We start from the raw sequence: 19237 nt of genomic DNA, 5'->3' as shown, positions 1-19237 counted from the left end.
GAAGTTATTTTTTTTCTCTCAGGTTTTTTTTTCTTCCTTGAACCATTTACCGAGTTCCTAAATTTTTCAGTGTATATTCCCATGAAGCCAGGGAAGGTAGAGACAAAGGTGTAAAACTATACCTCATGAGCCATTCTCAGGCTTTCCTGTGCTGAGACCCACCCAAGGAAATTGCCAGTGGCAAACACCTTGATTCACTTTCCAGAATCTCTAGGGCAGGGCCTGGGAATCTGCATTTTCACGACCTCAGGTGATTCCCACTCAGGGGACAGGGAGACCACACCTCCAATTGGCTGGACACTGGCCCCAGGTCCGCAAGCTTTTCTTTTTTTGTTCTTCCTATTCCAAGCCCATCAGTGAGTTTTGACATAGCTTTGGGGCCAAGTCACATCCACCGTGCCCCAATTTCAGTCTGCTAAGTAGGGTTGGTCGTATTTGCCACCTACCTCATTATCATCACGTGTAGCTTCATGAGGTAATACCTGTGAAGTAGTTTAAATTCCTCAGTAGAAAGGTGTTATCTTTTTTTTTTTAAGATTTTATCTATTTATTTGACAGAGAGAGACATAGCGAGAGAGGGAACACAAGCAGGGGGAGTGGGAGAGGGAGAAACAGGCTTCCCGCAGAGCAGGGAGCCCAATGCAGGGCTCGATCCCAGGACCCTGGGACCATGACCTGAGCCGAAGGCAGACGCTTAACGACTGAGCCACCCGGGTGCCCCAGAAAGGTGCTTTCAAGTACTATCACCTATTTATTCCCAGTATTACAGTGATACTTTGTTTTTTAAGGACCCACAAAATGTGGTACCATTGCTGTAAAAATGTATTAATAGGACTACTACTCCACAGGTTCAATCAAATTACAGAACTTGTACACGGAAGGCAAACGGGCTTCTGCCTCAGCTTTGACTTAAAGCTGACATCACGGCCAATGTGATTTTTCAGCTACAGACCATATTCTAACATTCTGTGGTGTATCTGTCAGGGTTCTACCAGAGAAACACAACCAGTAGAAAATATATTCTCTCTCTATATAAATACATATGTACATAGTTGTATATACATATCGATATATATCCCTCTCTCCATATATATACACACATATATATAATATATACATATATGTATAAATAAAAATATGTATAAATATATGTATGTGTGTGTGTGTGTGTGTGTATAGAGAGAAATAGAGACAAAAGGAGAAGGGGATGCAAATAAACTTTTATTAAGCTCCTACTATGAGCCAGGCACTGTAGTCTTCGTATAGCTTATCTGACTGGATCCTTACCATGTTCTACAAAGTTCTATTAAATAGCTCTATGAAGGGCGCCTGGATGGCTCAGTTGGTTAAGCGTCTGCCTTCAGCTCAGGTCATGATCTCAGGGTCCTGGGATGGAGTCCGGCATAGGGCTCCCTCCCTCTCCCTCTGCCCCTCCCCCAGCTCGTGCACTCTCTCTCTCTCTCTCTCTCTCAAATAAATGAAATACAAAAAAATAATAAATAGCTCTATGAAGTACCTATAGATATAAGTGTCTGAATATAAATAGACACTATAGTCTGGCTATGTTGACACATAAAACTAAGCATGGCACATGGTTTCATGGTGTTTTTCAGTGACTGCCAGTTAAGTAATTGATTGGGTGGGGTGGGAACAAAGAAGAATCTGGTCAGAGAACGTTACAATTGCACCTGGTGAAGTAAACATTGGTTCATTCTTTTTGTTACTGTGTAGCTTAAGAGGGAAAAGAGGCTAATAATTAGATTTCTCATGGACCTGAAAAGATCTTGTGCCTTTTTTCTATGTTGTAACATAGGCTTCCTTTGTCAGGTCTTGCTATTTTGTAAGAAAAGTCCTAGAGTAAATGACCACTATTTTTGCCAACATTGACTCCTTCTGGTGCCAACTCCAGTCTTCCCTTTGGAATCAGCTCTTCCCCATGCTTGGTCTGCCTCCCCTTCCAGGAGGAGGCCTCTGGCTAGTCAGACAACTGCACCCCACTTCCCACTGGCCCAAACCAGACTGATGAGACTCAGTGTTGGAATCCCTGCTGGATCCAGCAGGAAAGGAAAGCTCTGTTTTTGCTGGGATTATAGAGCTGGCAGAAAGCAGTCCTGGAAATGTTAGTGACCATCTTGCCATGATAATAGGAGGACTTGCCTCAGAAAGCCAAGGAGAGATTGAGAGAGATTCCGAAGCCACTGCTGGAGTCACTGAAGACAGTCTTCCTGAAGCCACTCAGATTCAGGGCGACTTAACCAATAATTCCCTCTCTGTGCTTAAACCAATTTGACCTGTGCACCTGAAACTTGCCACTAACTGTTTCTGACCACACTCGATGCCAGTTCTCCCTCTTCACATTTAGGATGGTATTCACCATGAGTTTGCTCCGAAGAAAATGAAAAAGAGAAACATTTCCTCTGCCCTCACCCTCAGGCTCATAGTTGGAGCCAGGCCTCTGGATGTTCCCAGGAGAGCAGCATCTCAGGTGGCTGCCAAGGTCAAATGCAGCCAGGTTATACTGCTGAGCAAAGTGGGGGCGCTCTTCTCAAGGGGCACTGTCAGTCCCTCCTGACAGCTTCTGACGGGCACTCACTTCTGCTTGGGGGTCAAAGGCAGGTGGAGCATCACCGATGTAAAAGGGGCAGTAAGTGCCATTGCATCTTGGATCAGCTTCTGCTCACGCCGTGTGAACACCATCTGACACCGGCTGCCTGCCAGGTGGGCTCAGAAGGGAGGGAAAGAAGAAGGGAGGAAGGAAGGGACGAGGGAGAAGGGGATGAGAATGAACTTTTATTACCCTCCTACTATGTGCCAGGCACCGCATCAGATGCTTTTCACATAACCTATCTCTCTCTCTTTTTTTTTAAAGATTTTATGTATTTATTTGACAGAGAGAGACACAGAGAGAGAGGAACACAAGCAGGGGGAGTGGGAGAGGGAGAAGCAGGCTTCCCGCTGAGCAGGGAGCCCGATGCGGGGCTCAATCCCAGGACCCTGGGATCATGACCTGAGCCGAAGGCAGACGCTTAATGACTGAGCCACCCAGGCGCCCCCACATAACCTATCTCAACGGATCCTCGCCATGTTCTACAAAGTTCTGTTAAATGGTTCTGTGAAGTACTTATTACCATCTTCATTTTAATTGATGAGAAAACAGATCCACAGAGATGACCTGACCTGCCCAATGTCACATGCTTAGATAGCCAGGGACAGAACTGAAGTTCAGACCTGCCCGATTCCAGCATCTCTCTCTGTGGATATGTATGTGCTCCTTTCTCTGAAGACATTCTTATTAGGAACTCCAAGATAGAAAAGAAGGATGGCCCACCTACTCATCTTCTCCTTCCCAGCTCCATGGAAGATCCCTTAGCAGCCCCTTGGAAATGTGGGACTTCAAGAGCACGTTTTGGAAAGCACGGACGAGTATGGTGGGAAAACCTCCGGACTGGTTAGGACTCATCTCAGACACCAACTTTTTCCATGATGGGAGAGAGTAAAGAAAATGGAATAAATAAACTTAAAAAATTTTTTTAATTAAAAAAAAAAAAAAGAGCTCGCAAGTCCCAGTACCTGCATAGAATTGGACACAGCAGAGGTACTTAATAAATATTTGTTGAATGAATAAATGATTAACACTGAATGACTAACTCAACTAATTACAGTAAAGATAAGTGGGAAAGTCTGGATTCCTGGTTTTCTTTTTCCCTGCAATCACAATTTCCCTTCACGTCTGCACTGAATCGTGTTCTCTGATGCTGGGGCATTAGGGATGGTTTGCTGGCAGACTGCCTGATAAGATATGGTAGTCACATTATCACCACTTGATCTCTGGTCTTCCTATAGAAAGGATGTGCAAGGCTTTTAGGATCGCTGGGGAAACATGATGAGTGGGAGTAGAAGGAAATGCTGGATAAAAGCAAGGTAAGGAAGTAATTCTTGCAATTCTAATGACATCTTTTACCCTGTTAAAACAAACTTCTCCAAAAAGGCACAGCATAAGGAGTAGAGTCATTGATATTAGAAGAGTGATGTAATGGGACAGATGGTAGGTACACTTGTGGTGAACATAGCATAACATAAAACTTGTCAAATCACTAAGTTGTACACCTGAAACTAACGTAACATTGTGTGTCGCACATATTCAACTTTAAAAATAAAACAAACAACAACGAAGTTCTCCAATGCCACTCCAGTTCACACAATCCTGAGAAAGATGTTTTGGAATGACATCTTGTGAGTCCCAACACAAGAACAGGCCTGGAACCAGCATTTGTTGAGTTCCTCACAAGAATCAGGCAGTGTCCTCACAGGACAGTCGGTCCTGGCGCTCTGCATCTACCTAGGCTTATCACCATAAGGGTAAGCAGCCTGCTTTTGCTTCCAGAGAGACCCCATCCCCCACTCTTCGCCGGCAGTATGGCCTCCCCCGCCCCACTGCAGCACGTGACTTGTGCCTGGCTAATAAGCAATTTCCCCCCAGCTGCAATGATTGGCAAGCAATTTCCCCAGCTGCAATGATTGGTTGGAGGAAGGGCACGTGACTCAGGATGAGCCAGTCAGAGCTCAACAGAGCTAATCCCCACTAATCCCACAGCCCTTGCTTTCCAGCTAGATTTGAAGATAGCGTTGGAGGCATCCTTCTCTCCCTTGAAACCTGAGAATAAAGCCAGTATGAAAAAGAAAAGAGTGGGATGCCTGGGTAGCTCCGTCAGTTAAGGGTCTGCCTCTTGATTTCAGCTCAGGTCATAATCTCAGGGATCGAGGCCCACCCACCCCACCTGGCCAGTCTCTGTGCTCAGCTTGGAATCGGCTTGAGACTCTCTGTCCCTCTCCCTCTGCCCATGCCCCCCCCATCAAATAAATAAATAAATCTTTAAAAATAAAAATAAAAAAGGAAAGTGGAAAATGAAACTGAAAAGTACGGAAACAATACAAACAAAAAAGATCACTCCGTTTGGCTGTGAATCCAATCTGAGGATCACCCTGTGACTTCTCAGTTACAAGAGCAAAGAAATCCCACTCTTTTTTGCTTTAAGTCAATTTAAGTTGTGTTTTCAGTCACTGACAACTGAAAGAGTTTCATGGAACACAGGCATTTTATATACTCCTCTTACCTGATGTCCCTTTTCCAATTATTCCAGTTATTCCAATTCTACAATAAGCAAACCCAAGGCCAACCCTGGAAAGGTTAATTTACTTGTCCAAAGTTGCAGAGGTTATCAACTCTAATCTTAGAGAGTGAGGATAATTATTATCTGTGACTATTTAAAATCATGCACAAGTCATTGTCATAAGTGCTGAAGAGAATGATTTGTTGGAAATCTGAAGATGGATAACTTGACACCGTTAGGTCACTTGAACATCTTGTGTGTGTGTGTGCACGCGCATGCGTGTGTGTTCATTCAAAGAGATAGTCTCTGTAATGGTTAAGAGCTTGGACTCTGGGATACATCCCCTGGTTCAAATCCCTGCTCCACCTATATTAACTGTATGATTTTTCAACTCTTTCACTGCCTCCAATTCCTCATTTGAAAATTGGAATGAGGATGACGATAGCATTTGTTTGCCCTTGGGGATTATTAGATTAGGAGAGTTAGTATATGAGACATGCTTAGAAAGTATCCAGCATATATAGTCAATGTTGCTATTGCTATGAACATAATTACATGTGATGTTCTCCATATGTCCCAAATTATAAAAACATGTATTACTTTTGTGCCCTGTTTGTTTACGCTGCCCTAAAAGACATAATGAAGCACATACTTGCCAATCTTTTCTCCCAAGCACAATCCTCAGATAAAGTCTTCATACACCAACTACTGCAAAGCCAGAGTAGTAAAAAGTTGCCTGAGTTAAGAAACCATTTCAAGACTCTCACGGTGTACTGTCATTATTTGAAGATTAGAAACATTTTTTTTTTTTTTTTTTTTTTTTTTCGCGAGTACAGCATCAGCTTCTAAGCAGGAGTTGTTTCAGAGCCAAGTCACAGAGATACCATCACACTCATGAGGAGGAAGCCGCTACATCCTGGCCCAGAGGAGGAGCGATAAGATCCCTCACTCTCAGCATGGGTAATTGCTAATCCTTCAGTGCAAATGCCCTCTCACTGCATTTTGCAATTTCTTGTTCTTAATATGTTTATGGACTTTAATTACATTCACCCTTCGTTTCTATCCTAGATACACTCAGAGCTGGCTGGTCTAGAGGGAAGATCTGCTTGTTTGAGAAGCAAAGCAGATCTTGTATCAGAGCATCCATGTGGCCCCTACCATCCTCATTATCTTCATCCACTACAGCCTCTCCCTCCAGAGAAAAAGAAATGGAAGCTGGCTTGCCAGCATAACCTAGATCCTTCTAGTTCTCTGCTGTGATGCAAGGGATAAGCCCCACCAAAGTCTTATCTTACATGACATGAATGGAACACTGAAGAACCTGGCTTTCTCTGATCCAAACAGCAAAGGCACCTAGCAAAAGGCAGATGGTGAGAAGTGGAAGAATTGTAAAAGTGACAAAGTCTTTTACCTCCTCTGTATCACAATAAGAAGGAGTCAGCTAGTGAAGAACTTAGGGGAGTGTCCAAGCAGAGCAAGCACTCCCACCACTGATCAGCTAGGATTCTGTGGTCTTGCTAACTGCCGAATGACTGAATCAGTAAGTAGGCTTTGCTTCTCTCCAACTCACACTGTGTAATGTACGTTGGGAATCACTTGGTACAGGATTGATCAACTACAATTAGGTTTAGGTGCAAGTAGGATAAAATCCAAATTAACATAACTTGAATTAGCTAAAAGGACATTTTTTTTCCCCACCTAAACCAAAGCAGTCCAGGACTGATGGTGATCTCCAAGAGGACGAGGGTTCAGGCTCATCCTTTTTACTCCATCATGGTCCACCTCATGGTCCAAGATGGCTGCTGGATCTCCAACCCTTATTTACATTTCAATCAACAGGAAGGAAATAAGCCAGAAGGAGGGAATGCATGTACGCATTTTTACAAAATTTCTTGGAACCTGCCCATGTCCTCTACCTAATCTTTGTTAACACAGAGTTACCAGATACCGTAATGAATAGATATCTGGTCTAATGGACACTATGCACAAACCCATGTAATTATAGTCCAGATCCTGGTCCCCAGAGCAGGCAGAGTGGGTAAGCATCATCTCTTACTGAAAGTGTTACCTTAGCCAAATTTCTTGTCTGTGGTGCCAGACGTCTCACACACAGGGACTGCCAGCTTCTCTAGAGCCTGTATTAAGGTTATCATTTTCTCTTTCTCTGTCTTTTTTTTTTTAACTACAAAATAGACTTGCTTGCATCTCAACATTTATTTCAGATCATTAAAGAAACTTAAGTTGAATATTCCTTGAGACTATTACCTTATCTTTCTAATATTAATATTTCAATATTTATCATTATGTTCTTAAAATATAATCCTATAAGTCTAGAAACCAGAAGGGTCCAAGATCCTTAGACCACAAATCCTTGATACTGACCTAAGGTTTCAGACTCAGTCTTGCCACAGAAAACCTCACTGGCTGGTTTGCCTATCTCCTTCCTGAATCTGACAACCTGGAAGGGGATGCTGGGCCCAGCTACCTTCTATCCCTCTTATATTGTTCTTGGCTAAACAATAACAATCCCAGCTGTGTGGTTGGGTCTAGCGGACACTCCAACATGGAGTGTTTCTTTAGCAGGTGAGTAATTCTTGAGCTGTGTTCCAACAATTATAATGAGGCCGCCTGGACTCATAGCTCAGTTCTAGCAATTACAGGACCTGGGAAGAATTACCTGGGAAGAATTACTCTCTGCATCAGGTGAGTAGGAGTCAACATACGTGTCATCTACATCAGGTGGCTTCCGAGATGAAATGAACCCCACAGATGCAAAATGCTTAGCAACAAATGCCTGATGGGTAATGATGTGCTAAGTGTCAACCATTATCATTAGTTTATGCTTTAGAGGATGCTTCTGTATGAAAAAGGGAGATAATATTTTTGCCTTTTTAAAGGTAATTAAAAGAATTCACTCAACAAATATTTATTGACAAATTACTGTGGTTTATCTCAGGCACTTTCACCGACAGAGGTAGAAGGGAGAGAGAATAAGGTAGGGAGGACAGGAGGCAGGTGGGCAAGCAGGGCGTGGGGCGGATGGCCTGAGAGCATGTTTGTGAGGACCTGAGTCCATCACTGAGAACAAGAAGACAAGTCCCTCCCTGAGTTTTTTATGCATTTCCAATCCCTGGGGGGAGGCTCTTCATTACAACTAATGGCTGTGGGTGCATCTAGGCAGGGAGCAGGTGTTAATCTACACAGACTAGTTAATAGTCATTAATAGCACTTAAAAGTCCAATAAACCCAGAAGGATGTTCTAACCATTCACACGAGAGACAGAATTCTGCGAGGCCCTTCTTGTGCAGTAACACACATGGCCATCTCATCCTCAATGGCAAGGCTTCCTGCCTAAGAGCCAGCAACACAAACATTTTTCTGACCCACCCTGTGTGCTAGACACTGTTCCAACACTGACGATAAAAAGATGAATGAGATCTGCTTACTGGCCCTAGAAGTGTATGGTATGGAAAGCAAAGCTGTCTGGAACTGACCGTAACACAGCGTGGTAAGAGCTATGGGAGGAAAATGAACTAAATTCCACAGGAGACTGTGATTAATGATCTGTTTTCTGCTTGAAATGGAACCTCTTTAACATCAAATACTGTCCAAGAGTGAAGGGACTCAGCGAACAAAACAGCAGTGATGGCACAAAGCAAATGAACACAACTAACTGCAGAGGAACATGCTTCCAAAAAAATCTTGTAAAACTTCAGGGAAAATGGCAGACTGAAACACTATGCTAGTACGTGCCCTTTCCCTGGCCAGGCTCCAAACACATCGTAGATAAAATATAACCATTTAAAAAAAAAAAAAAACATCCTAAGCTGAATTCAAAATAAAGATTTGGATATCCTTAGGCACCAGGAAATAAAAAAAGAAATTAAAAGCTACAGAGTTCTATCTTAGACATGATACCATGGCTGCCCAAAGAAAAGGGCGAATAGTATCAGAGACAATGTAGGAATTTTGAGGGGCTAAGATATATGGCCTTGAAACAGACCTTGGAAAGGTTATTTGCTTTGAGAAGGAAGGGTTTAAAAAAACAACAATACTATAATAGGGCCTACTAAGTGGCAAGAAAGTACATCTGTTTCATGCCATTGGATGGACAGAATTAAAAACTATATGCCTGTGCCATGTGTGAGTTAGAGATCTCAAGTACACCCTTCGCTGCATGGTACCATGATGCTAACCCCAAGGAAATGGTCCTAGGCAAGTATAACCCACTGGACACCTGATGGAACAAAGCAAAAAACACTCTATAAGGAGGTTTCCACATCCCAGGGATTGGGGACACACACAGAGGAAGAAATAGCTCCATCTGAAGATGAAATCACACCCAGAAATGAAAGGCTATAGTAGGGAACTACCCCTTGTGAGGAAAACCCAAAAGACGCAATACAAAAATACAGCAGAATATCTGAAAGAGACATTTTTAAAACCAACAAAACAATGCCAAAAAATTGTACATGCCAACTTCACGTAGCTGAATAAGCAAACATACTTAGTATGACTGAATATAGGAAGGGCTTCACCCAAAGACCAACCCCCCACACTAGTGTTCAAATTTCGACTTTTAGTAAATCATTCCTTCATATGAAACATTTTCTTCTTCCAGCTATCCTTTTAAAATATGCATATACTCCCGGGAAAATTAATACAAGCTAGCCTTTCTCAAATTTCAGTGTTTATTGGAATCATCTGTGGAGCTCTTTTAAAATGAATCCTACCCAACAAAATTCTGGTGTAAGTGAATTTAGCATGAGAGTCAAGAATCTGTCTATTTAACAAGTGTCCCAGGTGATTTCCAGAGAGGCTCAGGAGGGCAGTACAGTGGGGATGGGTTTGAACTGCTGACCAAAGGGTCTACTGTAGAAACTGTTTAAGGGGCTGGGAAGCAGTGTGCTTGGGAACCTCCAGTTAAGAACTCTGTATTTCATGGTAGAATAACTTTAGAACTATACATAGTCCATAGATATTCTTCTACCTACACACCTTATTTTTTTTAAGATTTTATTTATTTATTTGAGAGAGAGAGAGAGAGTGAGTAGGAGGGAGAGGGAGAAAGAATCTGAGGCAAACTCCGTGCCGAGCACAGGCCCAACATGGGGCTTGATCCCACAACCAGGAGATCATCACCTGAGCCGAAATCAAGAGTCAGATGCTTAACCTCAACTGAGCCCACCCAGGCGCCCCATTTAAGAATAACTTTTAACATCCTAATATGGTTACTGGCTGTAGAAGTGAAAAGAAAGGAGAGAGAGGGAAAGGGACAGTTGCTAAGTCAAAAGTTAAGAATTAAGCAAAACAAGGAGGAATTATTATCTTTATTATGTCTGTCAAATACAGCTTAGGGTATCTGAGACATTTACTACTTGCCAAACATCCATGGACTCTTCCACATTTCCAAACAGTGGGTGTGGCCATGTGGCTAGTTCTGGCAGTGAGCAGAAGGAATATATGTGCCTCACAGAACTAACCCCTATGGGCTCTGTGCAACTGTCTGGTATTCCATTTCTCTTCCCCACGCATGGAGGTCAATTGCCCAGTAGGGTCGCCTGACCCCAATCAAACTTGCATGAGCCATAAACAAACCTTTGTATTATTAAGTCCCTGAAATTGAGGGGAGGGAGAGTTTGTTACCACAGCATAGCCTAACCTGATACAGTAGTCTCTAAGAAAGGGAAATAGGTATCATCTTGTTAAAAGTAAATGGCCTCCCATGCCCTGGTAGTTACAGATAACAGTTCCTGTCTTGCACCCTCTTTAGCTATTTATTTTCCACCACTGCTTCCAACATCTTCAAATTGCTACAGATGAGGGGCGCCTGGGTGGCTCAGTCAGTTAAGGGTCCAACTCTTGATTTCAGCTCAGGTCACAATCTTGGGGTGGTGAGATGGAGCCCTGCACCAGGCTCTGCACTCAGCGCAGTCTACTTGTCCCTCTCCGTCTGCTCCTCCCCTGCTTGCTCTCTCTCAAATAAATAAATAAATAAATAAATAAATAAATAAAATCTTTTTATAAATAAATACAATAAATAAATAAATTGCTAAAGATAGAGACACCAATAACCTCCAGAGTTCTACTACTTATTCATGTGCTTATCGTACTATGTGATCCTTTAGGAAGAGTTCCATAAAGCTCTAAGTGTGTGTGTGTGTGTTAAGATGTTATTTTTAGGAAGCAAAAGATCGTGATATTTCTGATCCATACAGGCACTTATTGTCAATACACACATCTCACTGACCTCTAGTTTCCTTTTGTCGTAAAGAGAATAGCAGAACCAAGCAGATGTTCTGGCCACTCTGCAGCTGCTTGATTTACAATGTGACACCAAATTTATGAAATCAGCTGGGAGACCCCATGGCATCTTAAGGTTTCAAGAAAGGAAATTCACAGGTTTGAGTCAACCCAGGTTCCATGTTGTCAAGTAGTCTGCAACGGGAAGTTGCTGTGAGGTCCCCAAAGGACAGCCATGGAAGCTGGGGGAGGGCAAAAAATGAACATAAAGCAACAGGCTTCCTTCCCTGACAGGACCAATGGGAGGGCCAGGAGGAAGAGGAAGCATGGAGAAAAATCCCAAGAAGGAAGGAGACCCCATTTTTCAAACTGATAGTTTCCCCGAGGTTTGCCTCCCAACCCCACCCAGCATGGGGAGGACTCGGGAACCTTTTCCACCATGGTGAGGGAACACCTGCCCTGGGCTCGTGTGGAAGGTTGTGCCATTCCTTCCACATGCTTCCCACCCCTGTTGTGCTCACAATAAAAAACGGGGTCTCTGTAGGCTGAAAAGAGGTCTGGTTTGGAGATTAGTGAGCTAAAGAGAGCCAAATAAAGTTTGACAACATCAGAGTTGAGAAGTCTGTCCTGAGGCAATACACTCAGTCATTTGCGGTGTTTCAGTGCAGGACCTTGCAAAGACACAATCCCCACCATCTATTATTCTCTGCTTCTAAGCCGAGTGCTTGATAATTGCATTTTACAAGATCTCTTTGAACTCCTTTGCTTTTATAAAAATTACAAAATCATTGCCCATGAAGTTTGCCAGCCACCCTCATGGTAAAAACAAAAACAAAAACAAAAAACTCACATGTCCCAAAGGCCCATGCAACAATTATGAAGAAATGAATGGATACAAGATCAAGAGGAGAAGGTAAGCGGGAGAATAGTGGGAAAGGCAGTTTTAGACACTTTGGGCTTGAGATGTTAATGGAAACATCCTACACTAGAGTGACAGATTTGAGCGCTTAAAAATGTAAAATTCTGCATGACAAAAGCACCACAAATAAGCCCGAAAGACAAGCAACACATTTTAGGAAAATATATACAGTGTACTAAATAAAAGATTATCCCCAGGGATTATCCTAAATATACAGATTTCCTAAAAATCTGTGAGGCCCATATCTCCATAGTTAAATGAGCAAAAGCTATGAACAGGCGATTTGCAGAAGAATTACAAATATCAACAAACAGATGGTGAAATGTCAATAAGAAGATGGTGAACCTTATCTATAATAAAAGAAATGCACATGAACAACCAGATATCAAAATTTTTGCCCACTGGCTTGGCAAAAACAAAAGGGAGGGATGGTTTCAAGTGTCGAGGATGCTATAAAGAAACAAACATTCTCATTCAATGTGGAAGAAACATAAATTTTAAAGCCTATTGTGCATAGGGAGAAACAAATTGGCAAGAGCCATCACAATTTTAAAAGTGCCCGACACATAGAGCAGTTTCATTGCTACCAATCTATCCTAGAGAAACATACACACAGGCCCAAAAAGCAGCACTAGGCTATTCTTGGCTGCTTTGTTTGTAATAGTGAACACTGGAAACAATTCAAACATCCCTCAATAAGGGAGTGATTACGTGTATTATGGCACATCCTTATAAAGAAATGTTTTACTGCCATTTTAAAAAGAATGTAGTAGATTTTTATATGCTGATATGGGAAGATCTCCAAATCAAAAAGCAAGTCAACTGGTAAAATACAGAACATGTGAGCCCATTAAATTACATGGAAAAAGGACCGGAAAGCTCTCCATTAGTGTTAACATTAGTTTCCTTTGGGATGGGCAATGGTTATGGGAAAAGTACAAGGGTTACTCTTACCTTTTACTTCAACCATTTCCATATATGCTTTACTACAACGAATTTTAGGAGACAGGAAATTGATGGAGTATGAGGCACGAGAATCTATTTGCTTTTATTGCTTAGAAAGGCAAGAACAGTACAGTGGTGAAGACCATGAGCTCCCGAATCGTATTTCCCAGTTTCAAATCCTGTCCACCCTGCTCTACTTAACACTGTGTGACCTTTGGGCAAGTTTCTTAATACCCTGGCCCTCTGCATGCTCATTTTTAAAGTAGGATTGGTAGATTCCACCTATAAGTGATACCATACAGTGTTTGTCTTTCTCTATCTGATTTATCTCCACAATACAGTATGATGTCACTTATAGGTAGAATCTAAAAAAACCAAACTTATAAAAACAGAGAGTAGAAGGGGTGGGGGGCAGGGGCATTGGGGAGATGTTGTGTAAGACTACAAACTTGCAACTAGTAAATAAATGAGTCCCAGAGATCTAAGGCACAGCACAGTGATTACCAACAACAGCATTGTATTATAAACTTCAAAGTTGCTAAGAGACTAGATCTTCATTATTCCCAACATACACCAAAAAATGATAATTGCATATGATAGAAGTGTTAGCTAACACTACAGTGGCAATCATACTGCAATATATAAGTGCACGAAATCAACACATGTACACCTTAAACTGACAGTGTTATTATATATCAACTCTATCTCAAAAAAAAATACCCCAATTTTAAAACTAAATAAAGTGGGATTTGTGGTGCCCCGTACATACTGGTTCCATTATTAATATCACTTTGGGTGGCAAAGTTTATGTTCTAGTCCCTTCTTTCAGTTGCCGATCACAATAATTAATTTGGAAATAAATAATATTTACATAATAAAATAGTGCTGATTTTGATCATTGTTAATACTCAGAGGAACATATGGACGATGCATGGAATAATTAATCATGTCTATAAAACAGAAAACAAATGTTATTCATACTGACGCTATAAAAGCAATGGTTGTTAAAGTTACAAAAATAACCAAAAGAAGAATGGAAAAGAATAACTAATTTTAAAAATGCAAAGAGAGGACTTACGCTCATTAATGTAGGCTGATTCGGCTGAGACATTTCATAGTGGAGAAGACTAGATCCTATCCAAAGTGGGTGAGTCAAGAAATAGAGATAAACATATCTTATTTAAAATATGGAACTGGACATCAGAAGCACTAAAAAAATAAATAGTTCAAATAATTTTCCTCAAGGAGAAGCATTAGGAAGACTTTTATATTGTAATTGAATTTTATAATAGAATGCATTTTTTTCCAGGATATTCAAAAACTAGGAGGCTCTTGCCATAGTGGAGGCATGGTAGTGTGTGGTGCGTTTGTGTTGATTGCGTACAAATTCCATAGATGGAGAGCTACGCTCCCAAACCTGATGGCAGTTACTGTCACTGGGGAAGGAAACGGGGTAGCTGAGGGACAGGAGTAAGGTGAGTACCTTTCACTAAATCCATTTTGGGTCTTCAAAATTTTATGCCATGTTCATATATCACCTACTCCCAAAATAATAATTTTGTAAAGCCTCTGACTTTCACAACACGGCCCTGTCCATAAGGGTAGAACCCCCAACTTCCAAATCCAAGAGTTACCTGGGCTTGTACCACTCACTAGTTCCTGTGTCCGTACTCACTGTTCCTCTTCCATCAAACCCACCAGAACCCTCACCAATGGTAACCTCCAGAATTCCAGGAAGAACAGGTGCACCCCCTTACGGAGGGTTACGAATGCACATTTGGACTGTCCAGTTTTGCAAAATGTTACCAAGCATGAGCTTTGGTAAAACTGCTGAATGGCCTGCTTTATACTGCATGCCCAAGGATGTCAATGTGCCAATCTGTCTCAGTTTTAAAACATGGCCTCAAGTTTTTGTCTTTGTTTTTTTGCCTTCTTCCCATCAATCTTGAATTACTCAATCTCCTCCCATGTTTTGGTTATTCAACAACTGTGTTTAGAGAAGAAGGCAAAGCAATGTATGTGACTGGTCCCAGGGTGAGATGCAAGGATGTCATGGACTGGTGGCTGAACTATAATGGCAGGGCTGGGGGGGGGAGGTGCCGCGCGGTGCAGAATTGCCTGGATAACTGCCCTGCTTTCTCAGACATGTGTCTGTAGATAGGAAGACTGGTCATGTACAGCCTAACACTTTCAGTAACTATCATAATTTCAAAGTAATGATGAATATAAACAATATTTCAAGATAACTGAAACAACTGTAATAATACATGAAGGTATCATTGATTTCTTTTGCTGGCAAAGTCCCAGGATCACAGGTACAACTAATAGTAGTGAGGTTTGTGGCCCACATTCATAATTAAAGGAAATACTGTATTTTTGCTTGAGGTTACTGAAAATAAATGTATAATTGTTCCCATCCAAGATCATGCACACCTTAAATTTTATCTGTGGACCCGAGATGAAGACCTTGTTCTAGATCCAAGTATACCCAGAATTATAAATCCTATCTAAGAATGGCTAGGCTTGATCTGCAGCCAGTCTGGAAGCCTTAGACACATTTTGAGAGCTGTTTCAGACAGAAGCCACATGCCAGACTAGGGAGGATTCCATACTGACTCAAAGTCAAATACATTAAAAATTCAAAGGAAAAAATCTAGACTTTTAAATAGATTACCTGGGATGCATAGCATATGTCATGGTTTTGAGCAATTAGAATTGTTCTCATTCATTTTATCTCCCTAGGCTAGTGAGAGGTGATTACAGAAACCACAAGTTAGAGATATTTTGAGCTTTGGTAAAACTGCTGAATGGCCTGCTTTATACTGCATGCCCACGGATGTCAATGTGCCAATCTGTCTCAGTTTTAAAACATGGCCTCAAGTTTTTGTCTTTATTTTTTGCCTTCTTCCCATCAATCTTGAATTAAGATTGGCTTGGGACCATTTGGCCAATAGCATCCTATAGAAGTGATGTTGCATGACTTCCAAAGTTCAGTTATAGAATATTATGGAACTCCTGCCTTGTTTGCTAAAAATACTTGCTCTTGGAGTTCTGAGCCACTGTGTAAGAAGTCTATCCTGAGACTGCCATGCTGCGAGGAAGCCCAAACCACGTGAGTCCCCTATTTGGGACTGTCAACTGGTGTAGCACCCCATTTGGCAGTCCCAAATAGCCTGGATTTCACATATGTGAGTGGAGGAACTTTCAGATGATTCCATCCTCCAGCCATTTGAGGAGACCCCAGATGTTCAAGCCTTCCCAGTTGAGTCTCCAGTCACTGAGGAGCAGAGCCAAGTCATCTTTGCTTTGCTTGCCCAAATTCCTGACCCACAGAATCCATGAATGTAACAAAATGACTGGGTATTGTTATGCCATGAAGCTTTGAAGTAGTCTGCTACACCACCAAAAAGAACAAAAAACAAAATAAAGTCTAGTATCTAACCAGGAGAAAGCTGGTAGAAAAGCTGAAGTGGTCAACATGCAGACATAGTGACCAACCACCAGTAAAAATTCATCAGAGCATCCCCAACCAGACCCTTTTATATACATTAAATTGTTGTTCTAAACCAACGTATTAGCTATAGGCCAGAGGTCAAAAATCTAATTGCCATAAGTGCTTATCGTATGTTACCTCTGATCAACGTGCAATCTGACCTTTTTCTACCTTCTTTTCCCCATCCCTCAGTTGCATGCATAAGACTCCAAAGCTCAGATGGCTAAGCCATGAGATAGGAGGAACCTGAGTCCCTGAATGATTGATTGTGGGAAGGAAGCCCAACCACTCCCAGGGACACCCATATTGGATTGTTACATGGGTAATGTGATACACTTCTATACATTATTGAGTCAATGGACTGTCTGAGTTTATTTGTTACAGCATCTAATGTTACCCTAACTGATACAGCAACTCACACTTGGCCTCAATGTCAAGAGAATAAGAAGCAGGGATAGAGAATATGGAGAATATAAAAAACATCAGCCCCAACTCCACTCTAGCTGATTTTTATCATGTGGAAATGTGGAACCAGTTGCCAAATGTTCCTATTTTCTTGAGTGATGCCAGCAATCCTTATTTCTATAGGCAGCCTTAAGTTTAATGTTTTATGCAATTAAAAAAAATATCAGTGAAGAAGCCAAACAAAACTCACCTTCCAGCCCATTTTGCCACCTTGCACCTCTCTGGGCTCTAGACCAAGACTGATGGGATCCCTTTATAACTATGGTGTTAGATGAAGGGGCTAACCATTATTGAAATGCACGGTATCATACCACATGTTTATCTCATCTGTCACGTCTTTGTCAGAGCTGTCATCTTGGAACTGCTCATCTCCCCCTCAGCAGGCTTCCACTTCAAAAGACTAAAGTTCTTTTTAGCTCAGCGTCCAAAGCCCCCCCAGTCTGGCCCTCACCTAACCTCCCACAGTATCCTTCTCCAGCTGCATCAGACTCTGCCCTTCCGTGTATCTTCTAAACCCTGTGCTTTGCTCACGCTGCCCTACAGAACACATAATCTCATGGTTCAAGGTTCAGTTGATGGACCACACAGGCGAAGGAGTGAGAAACCAAACAGATCTGTCCTTGGATTCTGTGACACTTGCTGAGTGGCCTTAGTGAAGTCCCCTAAGTTTCGCCAGGCTGCACACCATAGAGCCTGAAAATTGCAGAAACCCCAGTCATCTATTCAGTTAGCTCAGGAGCCAGCAAACTCTTTCTGTAAAGGACCAGGGGAGCAAATGTTTTTAGCTTTGCAGGACATGCGGTCTCCATACGGTGACCTCTGCCACCGTAGTGTGAAGGCAGTCCTGGTCAACACATAAACAATTGGACCTGGCTGTGTTCTAATAACACTTTTATTTTTGGACACTGAAATTGGAATTGCATTTAATTTTCATGTCATAAAATATTATTTTGCCTTTGAACTTTTTTCAACTATTTAAAAATATAAAAACCATTCTTACCTTGTGGGCTAAACATGATCAGATGGCTGGCCAGATTTGCCAACCCCTGACCTAGTTTGTGGCCACATGACCAATCCTGGCCAATGGGATCTGTGGCCAAGTTCTCCGGAGTGGCTTCCTGGAAAAGTGTCCCCCTCATTGGTCCACCCCCATTGGGAGAACACACTCGTCCTCTCATGCCGAACATCATCTTACCTCCATCCAGTGCCCTCCTGGGCCATTAGAGGTCAGGCTGGTGACTCAGCCAGGATATTGAAAGAGGGGTGACAAACAGAAAGACCATAGATCCTTGTTGATTTCATTAAGCTGCCAAAACAACCCTGACACCATCTGACTCCAGACTTTATTTCATAAGAAACAGACTTTTCGTCATTGTTTAGCCAGGTGTTTTGCAGTGGTGTACCAAGTAGGGAGAGCAGTCTGCCACGGGTATAGGCAGTAAGGGAGTGTGTTGTTTGCAGGGAATTTAAAAACAGTAATAAAACCAACTAAAAGTCCATCTGCTTTTTATTACCACTATGCACCAGCAACTCTAAACCATGTCTGTGATAAAATACTCACCCTGGTTCAGGTCTTCTGCTCCCACCACTCCCCAGTCTTGTTCCCCAACTCATACTTTGTCCACGCAGTCAAGAGGTTCCTAACTGATACGCATGTCCCAGCACCCAGCATGGTGTCTGGACTTTATAAATATTTTGCTGAAGTGTTGAAGAACCCATGATCCACACACATGCACATGAGGACATATATGAACCCATGCAGCAGTGAGTCATGTTATAATTGCATTCTACTGGCTTAAGAAAATGAAGAGTATTCTTCGGTTTCTGCCACTTGACATTTTTTAAACCCACAGTGGAATCATGAGGCCTCTACCATATTGTGACCTCACATAGCTTTGCCATGGTTTCTCAAGCCCCGGCTGGGTTTGCCAGGATGGTCCTGGAGAAGGGTGCATTTGATTGAAGTGAAAAAGAGAAGAATCAAAATAAACTTAAGACAGCGCACTTGAATTTACTCAAGAAATGCACAGTGTCCCAAAATAAGAAAATCAGCACAACCTA

The sequence above is a fragment of the Callorhinus ursinus genome, unplaced genomic scaffold (genome assembly GCF_003265705.2).
Source record: "Callorhinus ursinus isolate GAN/ISIS: 27379988/994484 unplaced genomic scaffold, GSC_fseal_2.0 scaffold39, whole genome shotgun sequence".
Lineage (NCBI taxonomy): Eukaryota > Metazoa > Chordata > Mammalia > Carnivora > Otariidae > Callorhinus > Callorhinus ursinus.
Note: the sequence above shows the minus strand (reverse complement) of the source record.